A 15,930-nucleotide genomic window follows, 5' to 3' on the forward strand; every position below is an offset into this window, starting at 1 on the left:
ATGAGGCTCTGGGGGTCCGTGTCCCCACCCCCTTCTTCCCCACAGCCAGTCCCACCGCTCAGAACCGTAATGGGGTAATGGGGGGCGGGGGGCCGGAGCGAAAGGTGGCGCCGCGCAGTCTCCCGCCCAGCCCAGGAAGTGACACCTGCTCTTTCTCCCGAGGCAACCCCCCCACTTCTGTTCCTGGGGGGCAGGAGGGGCTCATGGGGGCCCTCCTGACGGGGCTCGAACTCACCGGACAGGGCAGCGAGTGGGGCTGGGGCCCCTGACAGACAGGGTGGGCACCGGGAGATAGGCACAAGGGCCCTTACCACTTCCGGCAGCACCAAGCGGAGGCCTGTGTGCGTGGGGGACAGGAAGCTTACCCTGCCCCGCCTACCACCCAACCGCCATCTCACCTCCCCCGCCAGACCAGCACCCCTGGGACCTCCCTGGAACGGGGCCGGCCACGGATGGGTAAACTGAGGCACCTGAACTTGGGGCCCCAAGGCTGGGGCTGTTATTACCCAACAAATAACAATCATGACAGTTGTGAAATGATAGCATGCCGCAAATTGCGTCTGTCCTGGGCTAAGCTTTCCACATCTCACCATCCTGGGGTGGGCTAATGATTCCTGCTTCACAGAGGGGAAACCGAGGCTCAAAGCCAGGAGACCACAAGCTCATGTTTGTGCAGCCGAGACCCAAATGCAGAGCTGCATGAAAACCATCGTGGGCCCCTTCCTCTCGTAAAAAACAAGAATTTCAACTATATGTCACAATTGCATTGGCACAGAAATGAATATATTAATATCATATATTAAAATGTATTCTTTGGGGGCGCCTGGGTGGCTTAGTCGGTTAAGCGTCCGACTTTCGCTTAGGTCATGATCTCGCCGTTCGTGGGTTTGAGCCCCGCGTCGGGCTCTGTGCTGACTGCCAGCTCGGAGCCTGGAGCCTGTTTCAGTCTGTGACTCCCTCTCTCTCTGACCCTCCCCTGCTCACGCTGTCTCTCTCTCTCCTAGAAATAAATAAAACATTTGAAAAAAAAAATAAAATAAAATGTATTCTTTGACGCCAAAGCTCATCTTTTTCCTTTCTGATTTTTTAAAAAGTAATGTTTATTTATTTTTGAGAGAGAGAGAGAGAGAGAGAGACAGTGAGTGGGGGGGGAGGGGCAGAGAGAGAGGGAGACACAGAATTCGAAGCAGGCTCTAGGCTCCGCACTGTCAGCACAGAGCCCGCCACAGGGCTCGAACTCACAGACCATGAGATCATGACCTGAGCCAAAGTCGGACGCTTAACCGACTGAGCCACCCCGGGCACCCCATCCTTTCTGATTTTGAAATAAGTTGAAACACTCTCACAGACCTCTAAAAGTATTGTGTCCAAGACATAGTGGTCTCTGTATCTGATGGAGAAAATAGGTCCACAGCACCAGGGCAAAGCCCAAAGATGGACAGGGACTTGCCCAAGGTCACACAGTGACCGCGATGCCCCCATCCTCTGGCTGCCTGGAGATCCTGCTTCCCCAGCACCAATTCGCCAAAAACCTGGGGCTCTGCACTGGGTCGAGCATGCGAGCCAACCCAGGAGAGGCTAACACGAGACAGGAATGGAGTTGGCAAAGAAGGCACCTAAGCCACCTGTCCAAAGCCCCTGACCTCCTGCTGTGACCTTGGCCCTACCCTGACCTCTGGGCCTCCAGGGTCCAATGAAATAGGCTCTGACATTTTGCTCCCCCCAGACTCCAGTCTGTACACAGTAGGACCAGTTTGGGGGGTTTTCTCTTCCTTTCCCGTGACTGGCTTCTTGGCCCTGCTGTTTCAATGACCCGCTCTGTCCAGGCCCAGCCACCAGTGACCTTTACACAATCTGGCTTGATTCTCACAATGTGGCTTCAAGGCAGTGTCTCATCTTGGCCATCACCCCGCTGGGGAAACTGAGGCACGTGGCCCATGTCACACAGCGACCAAACTGTCAAGCTCAGGAAGTTTTCAGTCTTCCCCACCAGTCTCTTCCGTCTGTCATCTATTTGGCAAACACCTATTGAGTACCAACTGTGTACCTGACTGCTGGGCTCTAGGGACACAACAGGCAACACTCTTGAAGACTCTCTTCTCTCCTCCCCTGCTCCGGGTCAGCTGTGACCCCATTTATGATCACTAATATTGTAATTAGCATTATAATGACCATGTCTGTATTTACAGCGCTCCCATCTTCCCACGTCTCCTCTGATCTTCCAAGGGGGATTTAGCCCATTTCACAGAAGAACACACCAAGGTCCAGGAGGGCAAAGCCACTCACGGGGAGAATCAAAGTCTGAGCCTGGGGGTGTTGGGACTCCCAGTCCTGCACGCTCAGCCCTGTGTCCACTGCAGAGACAAGAGATGGGCTGGCCTGGTGCCTCCCACCTCCTCCTACCCAGGACCCCACCCAGGAACTGGCTTGCCCCTGGCGTGGGTGACAGTATGTGGGTCAGGGTGTGCCCCAGGCGGCCCCACTGGTAAGACCAGGGTGGTGGAGCCCCTGTTCCAATGATCGCAGCTTAGTAATATATTTTACTGTCTGGCGGAATAGCCCTTCCAGTAATGCCACAGTGACCGCGAATCCTTTTTTCAGTACAGTAAACTGAGGCTCAGAGGCTGGCAAGGCATGTCAGGGGGTCTCCAAACCCATTGCCCTCTCACCCCCAAACCACTGACATCTTAAGCAAAGGTGGGAGCTATAGTTTAGCAAATGGTGGGGTGTGTGGGTTTCAGAATCTGTAGCATCGACCCTCTGGAGCCCTCAGCCCCATTTTCAAAGGAGAAAACCAAGGTTCAGGGAGGTGCTGTCACCTGCCCAAGGTCACCAGTGAGGCAGGTCCGTCAAAGCTGCCTCCTGGTCCCCACTGCGGCTGGGGCAGGCAACTCCCAGATTTGAGGCAGATGGAGGGGCCGCCCACCCCACAGCCCTCCTCCGCACCCCACTCGCAGTCAGCCTCCGGCAAGATCCTAATTTACCTCGATTTATTTTAATCCTGGAGAACAGATGCTGGCTGCCCACCCCCCACCGAGGCAGGGACCACCCCTAAGTCCATGCTCCAGGCCCTTCCAGGCTTTGCCTGGCCAGTCCCCATGCTGACCCCCTCCCCAGAATTCCAACTTTGGGGGTCCCTGCGGAGGATGCCAGTAAAACGCCCCCCCACCTCTTCCTTGCGGTAGGGGACTGGGATAGGACAGTCTAGGGGAGGCGCCCAGGGACCCCCCCCTCCAGCTCCTCCTGCAGGCAGATCAGGGTTCACAGCAGAGAAAAAGGGAAGGGGGGTTCTTCATCTCTGTCCTCAGGGGTCTGCAGACCAGAGCTGGGAAAAGGGAAATTGAGAGCGGTCTCCACTTCGGCTGTCCTGGGTCCCAGGCTGGAGGGAGAGCGGCGCCCCCATCTTTGCAGCCCTGGAACCTACACCCAGATCCAGGCTTAGAATAAAGAGATTTGGGGAGGGGTCTCACGTCATAGCCGCCCTCCTGCACGCTCCGATTCTAGGCCAGGAGACGGGGGAATTGGAGAAAGGTCCCTATCTCCCTCCAAAGACCCCCGATTATGGCCGCTGGGAAGCCGGGAGCCCACCGCGCAGCCCCCAACCCCCCGTTTCGCCATCCCTCGTGCCCTGCCGCGCCTTTGCCCCCAGTGGCCTCCTGGGCTACTGGGCGCGGTGCGCATGAGGGACTGCGCGGGCCAGGCAATTCGAGGGGTCCCGAGGACTGCACTCACCTCCCGAGCTCTGGCCGAGCCCCGCGCCCGCCGCCACCTGCGGCTCGGTCTCTGACACCCGAGCCCGCCCCGCCCCTACCTCCGCGGTTGCGGCGCGGCGGCCGCCTGGCTCCGCCCCCGGGGCGTGGCGTAGAGAGTCCCCACCCACACGACGGCACCCGGGGGCAGGGGCGGGCTTGGAGTCCGCGCGGTCCGCCATTGGGCCATTCAGGCGGCTAGCTCCGTCGGTCCAGGGAGCTGATTGGCTGATCCAGAGGAGCGGCTCCTTTTTTTTTTTTTTTCCATCACCCCCCTTCCACCACCCGCGGTTTATTTGCATGAGTTAAAGCTACAGGCGCCTCTCCCGCCACCTGAGACCCAGGGGGAGGAGGGTGGGGTGACCACAGTTTATTGAGGGCCCACTGTGTGCCAGGCACTGAACAGAGCTATTTGATGTCCCCCGCAACAAGCTTCTGGGCGGAACCTTATTGCTTCTCAATTTACAGTTGGAGAAAATGAGACTCAGAGAAGGCAAGAACTTGCTGGGAGGTCACACAGCAAATCCGCATCCTTGAGAGCAGCCTACGCATCTGGCCCCAGGACTGGGAACTATCCTCAAGAATGCTGTCATGTCACAAAGCAGAAAGGTTTCCGCCTCCCTCACCTGGGCCCTCATAAAGTGAGGTTTATACAATGCACCTGTCATTCAGCCCGCCTTTGGAACACCAGAGTGATCTCCCCGCTCCCCCACGGGGAACATGGGCCCCGGAGTCCCATAGTCTTCTCTTCCTGTCACTCACGTTGGTCCTGCTGGCCTTGTGTCTCTGAAACACACCCAATTTGTCCATTTTCCAGTAACTCCTCAGGCCCGTGGCCCGAGGTCAGGCCCAGTCATCTCCAGCCTGGATGCTGCCTTGACTTCCTATTTGGGCCTCTGGTTGCCTCCACCCCTGCCCAGAACAGTCCCTGTTCCCATGGCAACTATAGGGTTGGTTTTTTCCCCTCTCTTTTATACATGATGTATTCTAGGGGCACCCGGGGGGCTCAGTCGGTGGAGTTCCTGACTCTTGATTTTGTCTCAGGTCGTGATCCCAGGGTGGTGAGCATGGCGCCTGCATAATATTCTCTCTCTCTCTCTCTCTCTCTCTCTCTGTTCCTCTACCCCCACTCACACTCTCTCTAAAAAAATAAAAATAATGGGGCGCCTGGGTGGCTTAGTTGGTTAAGCGTCTGACTTTCGCTTAGGTCATGGTCTCGGGATTCGTGGGTTCGAGCCCCGCGTCAGGCTTTGTGCTGACTGCCAGCTCAGAGCCTGGAGCCTGCTTCGGAGTCTGTGACTCCCTCTCTCTCTGACCCTCCCCTGCTCACGCTGTCTCTCTCTCTCTAGAAATAAATAAAAAAACATTTTTAAAAAAAAGAAAAGAAAAAAATTAAAAAATTAAAAAAAAAAACATGATTTATTTTAGAGTAGTTCATGACTTACAGAAGGATTGTGAAGCTAGTACGGAGTTCCTGTGTGCCCCATGCCCAATTTCCCCTATTATTCACTCCTTACATTAATGGGGTATATTTGTCACAATTGTGAACCGATACCAAGACATTACTATTAATTAAAGTCCATATATTGTTCAGAATTTCTCCATTTTCCCTAATATCCTTTCTCTGTCCCAGGACTCCATGTTTATTCTTAGTCCTCATGTCTCCTTAGGCTCCTCTGGAGAGAGGAGTTAGACAGTTTCTTGGACTTCCTTGTTGTTGTTGTTTAATGTTTTTAATTTATTTTTGAGAAAAAAAAAACACGCAGGAAGGGGCAGAGGGGGTGACAGAGGATCTTAAGTGGGCTGTGAGCTGACAGCAGAGAGCCTGATGTGGGTCTTGAACTCACAAACCGGGAGATCGTGACCTGAGCTGAAGTCGGAGGCTCAATTGACTGAGCCACCCAGGCGCCCCTTGGACTTTCTCGTTTTTGATGACTTTGCCAGTTTCAAGAACTGGTCAAGAGTATTGCGGGAAATCCCTGAGTTGTGATTTGTCTGGTGTTTTCTCATGGTTGACCTGGAGGGGTGAGGGCTCTGGGGAAGACCACCGAGGTAAAGTGCCCTTCTTGCCACACCAGGTCCACATAACATGCTACGAGCATAACTCTGGACTGTGATGTTGACCTTGCCCACCTGCCGGAAATGGCACCTGTCAGGTGTCTCCACCGTGAAGTTACTCTCTTCCCCTTTTGGTGCTGCGCCCTGTGAAAGGAGGTCAGGGTGTGCAGCCCCGCCCCCCCAAGGGGTGGGGAGTCACCTTTCCCCCTGCACAAATGATTCTGAATTCCTCTCTTCTCCCTGTTTATTGATCTATTCAATCATTCACATCAGTGTGGACTCGTGAATATTTATTTTATACTTTGGGTTAAAATCCAATACTACTTTACTGGATTTCTTGCTCAAATTGTTTCAGCTCTGGCCATCAGAAGCTCATTCAGGGCTCTTTGACATCCCCCCATCACACCCATGGCTTTTCCCTCTTAGCACCTCCTTACTTTGTCCCTACAAAATGCTTCATGCTCATTTTGTGTTTTTCCTGCCCCCATCGGACAGTCTGCCTTTTCTCCAAGGAGCAGCCCTGATGCCTTTTGCTGGAGAATGCAAATAGTCTTCCCTTTTGCACACTGTCAGTGGCCTGTGATCAGCCGCAGTCCAGAAGCAGATGGTCAGAAGGTCAACAGTAGCCTAGCACGACATCACAATGCCTGCGTCATTCAATTCACTTCATCTCCTCGCAGAGGCATTTTATCATCTCACATCATCACGAGAAGAGTGAGTACATTACAAGGTGATAATCTGAGAGATAGACCACATTCACATAACTTCTATTGCAGTAAATTGTTACAATGTGCCTCATTTAGATATTAAACTTTATCATAGGTATGGATGTATGGGAGAAACCATAGTATAGATACATAGTTCGCTACCATCTGTGGTTTTAGGCATCCACTGGGAAGCTTGGAATGTATTCCCCACAGATAAAGGGGGCATTGCTGTATTAATATAAACCAAGATCTGGACAGCAGGTGTGTGTCCTGCCTGCCACCAGGGTGTCACTGCTTCTAGGCCCTCATGGCTGTGTATATACACAGATCTGTAAATATCTCTATATGTAACTGTATCTCTATGAAGTTATGCATGAATTCATGCAGATGTCTCCACACCTAATCCATTAGCAAATGGATTCTTCTAGTCTCCTCCCCTTGCCTGTCTATAACCGGCCTCCCCAACAGGGGGAAACCTGGCCCCACCCTCTGCTTAATCACTCCATTCCAGCGTGCGTGTTTATTTTTTTATTTTAAATTGTTTTTAACATTTATTCATTTTTGAGAGACAGAGAGAGAGAGAGCACAAGTAGGGGAGGGGCAGAGAGAGACACACACACACACACACACAGAATCCGAAGCAGGCTCCAGGCTCTGAGCTGTCAGCACAGAGCCCGACGCGGGGCTCGAACCCACGAACCGTGAGATCATGACCTGAGCCGAAGTCGGACGCTTAACCAACTGAGCCAGCCAGGCGCCCCTCCAGCATGCATGTTTAGTGGCTTCAGGATGTTTACATGTGCCCCTGGGGAGGGGGGGGTTCAGACAGAAATGGATCACCTTCATCTCCAGCTCCAAGCCTCAGCTCAGCGCCCTCAGTAAAGACCCCACAGCCTCCCCACGACCTTCCAGGCCTATGCAGGAGGGCCCTGTGCACCTCCGTGTCCTAATCTCTCCCTGCCTGTTCAGTGCTGTCGGAGCAGAACCAGTCCCACCTCAGGGCCTTTGCCCCTGCTGTTCTCTTGCCTGGAGTGCTCTCCTCCCAGCTCCACATCTGACCTGGTGCCTTGGCTCTTAGTTCCAACACCCCCTCCCCCGCCTCCCACCCAGGGCTTAGGACTTTGTGTTGGGCTCAGCCCCTCCAACAGGCTGGAAGCTTCATGGGGGCCCTGGCACCACTCACACGGGGCCAGCTGCATTCACACTCCCCACACACATACCTCCCCCAAGCCCCGGCTAGGAGAAAGGGGGTGGGGATTTTTATTTTAAAGGAGTGGGGACGGAGGCTCAGGGACAAGAAGTTACTCTCTGAGGTCACACTTGGAAGACATGTCAGAGGCAAGACTTGACTCAAGTGCACTGGTGCCGAAGCTCTCACCTGCCCTGCCCTTGGATCCTAAAATGGTGCTGTGGGGATGGGGGGGACAAGATGAAGAACTGAACTGTCGGGGAAGGAAGCCTTGGGGGTGGGGGTGGGGGTCCAGTCACTGCCAATACAGCCTGAGGCCGCCTGGAAATTCAGGCTAATTTTCTTCTTTCTGAGATAGGGAGAGGTGGGGGAGCGGGGCGCGGGCCCATGGGGAGGTTAAGTAACAAACATCCCCAAGGTTACCAGCAGTGCAATCAACATTTCCTGAGCACCTACTATGTGCCAGGCGGGGTAAAGGCACATATTGTGTGTAGATGAGTGCCTGCCTTGTCCTGTCCTGGCAGCAACCCAGACTACAGGCTAGAAAGAAACAGAGGAGGGTGACTCGCTGCGGGACAGGTTGGCATCTTAAAGGGAGTGGGTCGGAAGGAGCCAGAGGAGCACCTAGAGTGAGGTAGGACAGTACCAGAGGGAGAACAGGGAGGGCTTCCTGGAGGAGAGGTCCTACCTAGCAGGTGGGGCTTGGAAGATGAGAGCTTATGGCCCTGCTGTTTCCAGGTGAGGCAACCATCCCCTCCTCCATAGCCACCTCCTAAAAGCCCACTTCTTCCCAGAAAAATGCCCCAGGTCCCCAGCCCCGCCCTGCTCCCCGAGCCCCTTGAAGCAGGAGCCCCAACTGCTCAGTCCAGGCAGCTGTAGGGCTCGCCCTGCCCCGCAGCCTCACCCTGGGAGCTTCAATATTACCAGTCTTCTCTCGGTTCCTTTAGGAGACCAGGCCTGGGCCTCTGTGGTCCCTCCCCCAGGTGTGCTTTTCCTCTTCCCCTAATGTGGCTTAGTTCTCTGCTTCCTCCTAAGGCTTTCTCTCATCACCCAGGGGCACGTGGGTCCTCCTCTGGCACCGTGCCCGCCGCCCCCCACACACTATTAGTGCTTGTATGGTCCTGTGTCTGACTCCCCGACTTGACACTGCTCCCCGTGAGGGTCCAATATTTGTTGACGGGAGGATGGCTGGATGGTGGCATCCCAGACAGAGGACGGCACGGGCGCAGAGGCCTGGAGGTGTGATCCGGATGCTAAAGGAACATGGAACAGTTACGGGGCAGTTGTGGCCCAGGCTCCGGGGAGCAGGGAGGGGCGCCCCGTGAGCAGGCCGCGCAGAGGGTGCCCTGGCCAAGGTCGCACATGGGGCTCCTGGCGCATGCTCCAGGGCCCCCAGGTGCTTTGGCTGCTGCCGGGATATTTTTAGAGCACACTCTGGCAGAGGCTGGGCCAGACAGCTGTCAGGAGGGACTGGGGGGAGAGGGAGGAAGAAGACAGACACAGAGGAAAGAGAGAGGAGGGATGGGAGGGGGTGAGACTCCAGGCCCCAAGCCCGTCTAGCTATAGATGGGAAAAGAGTCAGATGCCCCAGACCAGGAGCTGGCAAGCCACACAGCCCAGAGTCTAAATCTAGTCCACAACCTCTTTGTCTAGTCTTTACATTTATTTCTATTATTAATTTATTGAGAGAGCGGGAGAGGGGCACAGAGAGAGGGGGACAAAGGATCTGAAGCGGGCTCTGGCTGCCGGCAGAGAGCCTGATGTAGGGCTCAAACACACTAACCGTGAGATCATGACCCGGATTGAAATCACCCAGTTGCCCCCTCTCTGTGAAGGTTTATTGGAATGCAGTCATTTCCATCTGTTCAGCTGCAACAGCAGAGTTGAGTCGTCTGAACAGAGACCCTATATGGCCCGAAACACTGAAAAAATTTACTAAGTGGCTCTACCAAAGTTTACCAACCCCTGGCCAGGACAGAACTCTGTCACTGCAAGGGGGGCTGGTGAGTAATCGGTTGATTTTCACCACTGCTTCTGATTCTCCTCCATCCAGGTTCAAGGGAGGAGTGAGTGTGCCCTGCATCTCCAAAACCAGGCAGAGTCATGTGACCTACTTCCATCAACGAAATGACAGAAGTGGGATTGTCACTTGCTGGTAGGAAGCCCTGACTCACCATGTTCCTTTCCCGCCTTGCCACCCGATGTCCCAGGCGATAAGAGTCCTGCAACACTGGGCCGAATGAGCGTGATGAACATCGGAAATCTGAAGGGTAGGGAAAGATCCACCACTACTGAAGGCAAAAGCCCAGATCCCGCCCCTGTCCCCACCCCCGTCCAGTTTATTAAAATAAAAATACGAAGTGGAGTTCTTTCTACCTAGGAATGTACGGATAGATCAGTGTTAGAAAACCTACTAATAGGGTTTTAAAAAAAAAGGTAAACTTATGATCCCCTCCAGAGGTTCTTTATTTTGAGGCTCCATTGTTAGTGCGTACCAGTTTAGAACGGGGACACCTTCCTGGTGACTTACAAGCTCTGATTTGATATTCCTTATTTAAATTTTTTTTAATGTTTTATTTATTTCTAAAAGAGAGAGAGAGGGAGCATGAACAAGGGAGGGTCAGAGAGGGAGACACAGAATCCGAAACAGTCTCCAGGCTCTGAGCTAGCTGTCAGCACAGAGCCCGACGGAGGGCTCGAACCCATGAACCGTGAGATCGTGACCTGAGCCGAAGTCGGAGGCTTAACCAACTGAGCCACCCCGGCGCCCCAATATTCCTTACTTCTAAAACTACAAAAAAATATAACTTTATTACTGTATGTGAGCTTGCTTTCTTTAGTATTTGCCAGGTTTATTTTTTTCTCATCCTTAAAAATTTTCAGCATCTAATAAACGTTTAGATATTTCTTCTAGACAGCTTAAACACTTGAAATAAAAAGAGATAACGGTCTGGGGCACCTGGGTGGCTCAGTCAGCTAAGCATCCAACTCTTCATTTTGGCTCAGGTCATGGTCTCACAGTTCGTGAGTTGGAGCCCTGTGTCGGGCTCTGTGCTGACGGTGCAGTGCCTGCTTGGGATTCTCTCTCCCTCTCTCTCCGCCCCTCCCTCATGTGCGTGCTCTCTCTCAAAATAAATACACTCGAAAGAAAAAAGGGTAACAGTCTGACCACCTTTTGTCCTTTAACTTGACCATTCACATTTATTGTAATCGCTAACAACTTGTATGTATTTCCAGTATCTTATTTTGGGCTATCTGTACCTCCTTTCTTACGAAAGGATTATTTTGGATTGTTTCTTTTTCATTCTAATTTTTGTTCCCTTCTAGTTTGGAAGTTACAGCCTAGTTCTATTCCCTTATTTGCCACAAGGATTAATGTTCTACTCCACTCAACCGAGTAATAGGTCACACTCTCCTCAAACAATACAGGCATTCCTCAGAGATGTTGTGGGTTGAGTTCCAGACCATGACCACAATAAAGTAAATATTCTAATAGTCAATCAAATAAACTTTGTGGTTTCCTAGTGCATATACAAGTTATAGTTACACCGTACTGTAGTCTATTAAGTGTGCAATAGCATTATGTCTAAAACAATACACTTACCATAACTTAAAAATACCTTATTGCTAAAAAAAAAAAAAAAGCTAACCTTCATGTGAGTTTTCAGAGTTGTATCGCTGACCACAGATCACCGTAATAAATATGAGAGTCTGAAATTTTGCCAAGCCTTACCAAAACTGAGAAAGGGAACAAATACTGTTGGAAAATTGGCACGGACGGATTTGCTCAGCGCAGGGCTGCCACAGCCCTTCAGTGTGGAAAAACGCAAGATGAGGCACGCCTGTACAAAGACTTTAACACCATACTCCAATCCACCATGTTTTGCCACTGTTGTCTAATTTAGACACTAATCTTACACGGTGGACATTTTAATTATTGCTAATGAAGGTGATGTTTCCTCACCTCTGCTGATGCATTTCCCACCTTTTTGCTGTCTCCTCTTGCTTGTCAGCCCTTCTACCTGGTCCATTTTCTTTCTGGCTAAAACAGCTCCCTCAGAATTTTTTTTCAGCGAAGGTTTTCGCTTCTCTTCTATTTGTTGGGAGACCATTCCTGGGCTGCTGCTTTCTCTCTGAGCCTTGAATGTGATGCCCCTCTGGGTCCTGAGTTCCAGGCTCTGGGTCTGAGAAGTTGGCTTTCCATCCTTACCCTCGCTTTTCTTGCGGACTTTGGTTTTCTGTGCTGAATCAACTATGTCTTTTTATTTTTATTAAAAAAATGTTTTTTAATGTTATATTTTTCAGAGACATAGAGCATGAGCTGAGCAGGGGCAGAGAGAGAGAAAGAGGAAAACAGAATTTGAAGCAGGCTCCAGGCTCTGAGCTGTCAGCACAGAGCCAGATGTGGGGCTCGAACTCATGGACTGCGAGATCATGACCTGAGCCGAAGTTGGCCGCCCAACCGACTGAGCCACCCAGGTGCCCCCAACTATGTCTTTTTACACACCCTGCTTGGGATGTGGCTGGCTTTCTGAATACTGGTGAACTGACATCTCTCATTTGTTCTGGAAAATCCTTTGCCTTCATCCTCTTCAGAGTTTGCCTCTGCTCTTCTTTCTTACTCTCCCTTTTCTTCCCACATTTGGGAAATACACTCCGCTCCATCTTCCGGCTCCTCAGTTTTCTCTCGGCTAGCTCAAATCCACTGTTAGCCGCAGCCAGTGTTTGAAATCTCCATTATTGCTAATTTCTCTCAGTTCCATTCGGTTCTTCTACGAATGCCTTGCTCTCTGTTCCACGCTTCAGGATTAAATACACAGATTCTGGGTCTCATGACGCTGACGCCGGAAGTCTGCTGCCTTCATGTCCACTGGCTCCCCTCATGTGGACAGGTTGTTTCGATGCCAGTTCATACACAGTTCCTGGGATGTGACTGGGGGAGTTCTTTTAATGGTTATTTTTGAGAGACAGAGAGAGACAGAGAGCAAGCAGGGGAGGGGCAGAGGGAGAAAGAGACACAGAATCCCAGGCAGGCTCCAGGCTCCGAGCTGTCAGTGCAGAGCCCGACGTGGGGCTCAAACTCACAGACTGTGAAATCATGACCTGAGCTCAAGTCAGAAGCTTCACCGACTGAGCCACCCAGACGCCCTGTGACTTCAAGGCTGGGGTTGGAGGCTCAACCAGCAGACCTCCAGGGTCAGCACCACCCCGGATGACTTTAAACCATTTTGTCTACTGGAGGCCTCCAGACACCCAGAAACTGCTGGGGTTGCACACTTAAGTGAGGTCACCAGTCACTGGACTAGATTCTACCCCTCTCTTCCTCTCAACAGACGGGCCAGACATAACCGAGTTTCCTTCCCATTCCTGGAAGATCTTATTTTGATTGTGACTTCACCCTTTGAGGTCTTGACTTAACAGACCCACCCTGTCTAACGTAAAAGCTGCCTCCCTCCTGGGGCTCCCGCCTATGCCAGGCCTCTGAGTGCTCCTTAGTCTTTGCCTGCTCGCTGACACGTTAATCAAGATGTAACTCTTTTTATCCAGTTCTCATTGTTTTTCTTGGAGGATCGGCTTGAGAATCTAGTCTACTAGGTGCTCAAAAGCAGAAGTTTATAACATTTCTTCTCTTATTTTTTAGGGGCGCCTGGGTGGTTCAGTCGGTTGGGCGTCCGACTTTGGCTCAGGTCATGATCTCACAGTTCGTGGGTTCGAGCCCTGCATTGGGCTCTGTGCTGACAGCTAGCTCAGAGCCCGGAGCCTGTCTTCAGATCCTGTGTCTCCCTCTCTCTCTGCCCCTCCCCTGCTCGCTTTTTGTCTCTCTCAAAATAAAATAAAGACATTGAAAAAAAAAGGATTTTATTTTATTTTTTATTTTTTTTTAAATATTTTTATTTATTTCTAGGAGAGAGAGAGACAGCGTGAGCAGCGGAGGGTCAGAGAGAGAGGGAGTCACAGACTGAAGCAGGCTCCAGGCTCTGAGCTGGCAGTCAGCACAGAGCCCGACGCGGGGCTCGAACCCACAAACCGCGAGATCATGACCTAAGCGAAAGTCAGAAGCTTAACCGACTAAGCCACCCAGGCGCCCCGGATTTTATTTTTTTAAGTAATCTCAATGCCCCATGTGGGACTAGAACTCACAACCCCAAGATGAAGAGTCACATTCTTTACCGACCGAGCCAGCCAGGCGCCCCTGTAAAATTTCTTTTACGTTGTTTGGGCCCCTCTGGGGAGATTCTAGAACTCTAAGAGGAATGAGCACGTGAAAACAGCTGGGAATTTAAGAAGGGAAAAAATAAAACCAAGGAATAAAAACTTGCCGAGGAGCTATTAAGACACACAAGACTACCCCCATGAAAATAGCCAGGAGACGGCCAGAAACGCTGGTGATGGATTAGAGCAGATGTAGAAACAGACGCAGACGCGCCCGGGTCTTAGGGAGGAGGGAGCCTTTCAAACTCGCACCGGGCCGGGGACAATCGGCTGGCCCTTGGGGCTGGAGCAACCCCTCCATCTCTCTTCATCCCCAAATAAGTCCTAGATGGATAAAAATAAAAGTTAAAATGATAAACACGGAGTAAAAGCCATGGGGGAACTTGTGCCGGCTGCGAGAAAGCCCTCTCGGAGCACAAAAGAAAGACATTTAAAGACTGTGGTTTGAAAGCCATGAAAATAAAATGTTTACAGAACAACTGTTCATAAAATTGAAAGATCTGGAGGGAAAAAAACCCCACCGCACAAAACCTTAATGGTTAAGACGGTAAATCTTATGTGCTTTTTAGCACAATTAAAAACCTTTTATTGTTTCTTGAAAAAGAGTTACGATGCATCAGTGAGAAGCAGCACATGTAATAAAACAGAGTGGCTAATTAAACAATACCAGTGAGAAGGCCTCCCTGGTGATAGAAGAGATGGAGAGAGTGCAGGAGGCAGCACCTGCCACGCGCCAGTCTGGCCAAAATGACACCGCGGGCAGGGTTGCAACAGCGCCCCACCCCAAGGCGCCCACCCTTACCGGGCAGCGGGAAAAGGGCGTAACCCGCATGCGCAGCTCTGCTCCGCACGCCCCCGTCGGGCTGGGCGCGCTCCCGCTCCCGCTCCGGCTCGCAGCACTTCCACTTTCCCCGTTCACGGACATGAACAGACGGAGGGTACAGCGACAACAAAGTGGGCGCAGGGTCGCAGACCCAGGTCCCCGGTGCCGGGCAGCTCCCCCGAAGGCTGCCAAACCTGTCCCCGGCCGGGCGCGCGCTGACTTTGGCCGCGGCATCGCCCACAGGGCCCTGGTGGGTCCTGTCCCCTTGGGCGCCGGCGCAGGTCCTCTTCGCGTCCGCCTGCCCTTCCTTCCCACCCGCCCGGCCTTGTCCAGTCCCGACACCCCATGCGAGACAGCCGGACAGCGGTTCGGCAGCTGCTGCAAGAAGCGGTAGGTCCCGCAAGCCAACCCTTCGTAGGTGGCCCCGGTCCCTGCGTGCTGCCGCCCTGCTGGCTGCAGACTGACTTGCGTCGGAGTCACGCCCGCTGTGGTGCAAGCCCAGTTTCTTCCTGTCACGCGAGGCCGGGACCGAAGCTTGGATGGCCCAGGCACCCGCTTCCGAGAAGCCCGCCGGGGGCAAACTTGGCACCAGGCACTGGAGAAAGAGCCAGGGCCCCCGCCCATGCTCCTCATTTCAGAGGTCTTGGCTGAGTGTGATAACAGGCCTTCCGGGCCACTCGGGCCATTATTCCCCCTCCCATTGCTTTAAATTCCCACTGGGAGGTTTTAGGTTTACCGATAAACAAGGAGCCCTGAGAACCGAGGCTTGCACCCTGGACTCAGCAAGAGCAGAGGCCCCGCCAGTGTGGTTCTGTCTCAGTCCCTCCCTGACACTGTGTGGCCCTCGGGGAGCTGGGTAATTTCCAGGTCTTGTAAGTGATAAATGTTTTTTTCAGGTTCCCGATGGTTGTCAGGCAGGAGGGCATCTTGTCATCCAGTCCAACCACGACACTGGTCACTGATAGGCTGAGACCCAACTAGTACAAACCCTCCCCCCGCCAATTTCCTATGTGTGAGGCCTGTTCCCCGTCATGACGGTGTTTGTGGCGGGGGGTACTCTGGGAGATCACTAGGTAGTGGAGGTCACGGGGTGGGGTCCCATCACGGGGTTGGTGCTGCCTAAGGAGGGGCCGTGAGAGGATGTGTCCCCACGCCCCCTCCCTCTCCACCGAAGACACAGCCAGAGAACGG

The 15,930-nt window shown here is 52.6% G+C and overlaps 1 protein-coding gene across 5 annotated transcripts in view; it reads right to left on the reverse strand.

Moving 5' to 3' along the window:
- The window catches only part of FCHO1 (FCH and mu domain containing endocytic adaptor 1), a 28,757-nt gene extending 24,975 nt beyond the window's left edge, over positions 1-3,782 (reverse strand). For 4 of the 5 annotated variants that reach the window (XM_039243395.1, XM_039243393.1, XM_039243396.1 and 1 more), the window contains exon 1: positions 236-306. The gene's annotated coding sequence lies outside the window, so the exon portion shown is untranslated. Of the gene's footprint in view, positions 1-235; positions 307-3,732 lie in introns of those variants that run through there. The other variant, XM_039243394.1, reaches the window with a different exon arrangement.
- Between the last annotated feature and the right edge of the window lie 12,148 nt (positions 3,783-15,930).

This window comes from Hyaena hyaena, unplaced genomic scaffold (assembly GCF_003009895.1).
Source record: "Hyaena hyaena isolate Hyena2069 unplaced genomic scaffold, ASM300989v1 scaffold_227, whole genome shotgun sequence".
NCBI lineage: Eukaryota > Metazoa > Chordata > Mammalia > Carnivora > Hyaenidae > Hyaena > Hyaena hyaena.